General features: G+C 34.6%; 1 non-coding gene across 1 annotated transcript; it reads left to right on the top strand.

The window, feature by feature from the left end:
- The first annotated feature begins 231 nt into the window (after positions 1-231).
- Positions 232-337, top strand: LOC140852750 (small nucleolar RNA R71). Its single transcript, XR_012135650.1, has one exon. It is a non-coding gene; the product is annotated as a small nucleolar RNA R71 (small nucleolar RNA).
- The last annotated feature ends 2111 nt before the right edge of the window (positions 338-2448 follow it).

The following is a 2448-nucleotide window of genomic DNA, read 5'->3' as shown; positions in this document are numbered from 1 at the left end:
CTATTGCATTTCCTACTTCATATATTCCACCTCTTTTTGGGTTTAACATGGGTTTATCTCTAATAGAGGCAGACATATGATGTAATGAATTTTCACTTAAAATTTCAAACAGTTGCCATGCCTCATCCTCACTTTTCAGCATAAATGTCCCACCGCATGATGCATCGACCATTTGTCAATGTCTTTCAGAGAGCCCATCATAAAAACATTGGATTAACTGCCACTTGGGTACAGCATGGTGGGGACATTTTCTAATAAGGTCTTTTAATCTCTCCCATGTTTCATGAAATATTTCTCCATCTAATTGGGAAAAACTAGTTATGGCTTTCCTTATTTGATTAGTTTTTCCTATGGGAAAATATTTCTTGAGAAACTCTCCTTGCAGCTGGTCCCAGGTTGATATAGTCATGGAATCCAAAGTATGTAGCCAGTATTTGGCTTTGTCCTTAAGTGAAAAAGGGAATAATTTCAACCTAAGAGCATCATCGGAGAAGTTGTGAATTTTGACAGTTGAGCATATCTCAAGAAATTCTTCAAGATGTTTATAAGGGTCTTCATTACTAAGTCCATAAAATGAAGGTAACATTTGGATTATACTGGACTTAATTTCATATTGAGTGGCCTCCACTGGGGGTACTTGAATACAAGGAGAGTAGGTATATGTGGAAGGAGTAAAGTACTCCTTCAATTGCTTGGGTGGATCATTCTCCTGATTTCGGTCCATCTTTTTATGTTTGTAGGCTCTAAAGGTTCTTTCTATTTCTGGATCAAAAGGTTGGATTTCTGGTCGTAACGATCTACGGCCAAGCATACACCTTACAATTATACTGTAGAGCACACACAGAATTTATTTTTTTTTTTTTAAATATATATTTTTATAATAAAGTGAGAAAAGAATGAAGAAAATCTAAAGAGAAGAACCTAAGAACCTTAAATCTATGAAAAAGGAGAAATTAATTAATGTTTAGATGTTAATTGCAATCAACTTAAACAATCATAGACTCTCTATCCTAAGGTTAACTTAGATCTAGACAGCTCCTAACTTTCAAGATTGCTTTTGAGCACTCCAAGCTCAAGACTGACTAACTAACTCGGCCAGGTAAGCGTAAGATGTGAGAGGTTCCCTGCTCGTTGCTTTCCTTAGACACCAACTAAGTTGGCCAGGTCAGTCAACGGAACCAATTGAAAACCACTTTCTTTAACCACTTGCCTTAGACACCGAGCAATTAACCAATCCGCACTCGGTTCAACTCTAGAGCTTTCTTATCCTATTGAGCTTGAAATTCCTAGGGTTGACGTCTAGTTGATTTTAAATTAAGGTCTAGGTTATGCAAATGCAAGGGAGTGATTTGTGGGCCAAGGAAGGGTGATCAAATCTCCACCTTATCTGGTTAATGGGTTATTGTCCTTAAGATCAATTATGGAGATGCAATGCAAAGAAACAAGGTGTCCAATCAGGTTAGAAATTTTTATATTTGAGGTTACGCTATTTTAGTTAAGTGTTATGAAATGTCAGTGGTTTTTTTTTTATATAATTTTATCTTTTTATATATTTTTTTTAATTTTTTTTTTTTTTAGTTTTGCAAGAAAATAAATTTAAGTGATTAAGTCTAAAAAGCAATAAATCACTGGGTTATGAAAAGTAGCAAATTATTCTAAGCAGTAAAATTCCTAAGTAGTAAATTAGTTATGCAAGGTAATTCTGTAATTATGCAAACAAAATTATCTAGCTAGAAAGCACTGAAAAAAAATTTAAAACGAGAAATAAAAATTGAAATTTTTTTTTTTTTTTTTTTTTTAAAATTTTTTAATTCAACCGTGCCAAGATCCCCGGCAACGGTGCCAAAATTTGATGCGTAGTCATTGATAGTACCAAAAATAACTCTACTCACTACGTAGGTAGGATGAGTCGAGATCGTATCCTTAGGGACCTTGGGCTAAGTTGAAATTGCAAGGTAAAAGAAAGAAGCGTTGTTTTTGATTTAGAGAATAAATTATCGTAAAATTGAGGTAATTAAAAAAATAAAGAGCTCGGGAGTTTTGAATTAATTTGCACTAGCAGAGTTGTATCTCTTTTTTAACTAAATAGATGTGATTAATCTTAGAAAAAATATCTGTCTTTCCTCGGCACGCTCCGTACCCGTAGATCACGGTGCGTCTCCGGAAAGACTAGGTACACAACTCTTCTTTCCTCGGCACGCCCCGTATCCGTAGATCACGACGCGTCTCCGGAAAGTAAAAATTATTCCTAATATTAATCTAACAAGAAAGCATAAATAAAAGCATATGATAGGGAGCAAATAAAGAACTCATGACAATTTAAATAAAAAGCATAATCTTTATTGCATATAAAGAAATACAGAAAAGTTTAGAACAATAAACCATCTCTGTGTCGTTACAAAATTTCTTCTCCACTCCCGAGACTGCTAGCCTAGCTGCTCATGAAGT

Source organism: Elaeis guineensis, chromosome 11 (assembly GCF_000442705.2).
Source record: "Elaeis guineensis isolate ETL-2024a chromosome 11, EG11, whole genome shotgun sequence".
Classification (NCBI taxonomy): domain Eukaryota; kingdom Viridiplantae; phylum Streptophyta; class Magnoliopsida; order Arecales; family Arecaceae; genus Elaeis; species Elaeis guineensis.
The sequence above is the reverse complement of the archived record's forward strand: the minus strand, read 5'-3'. Positions and strand labels throughout refer to the sequence as shown.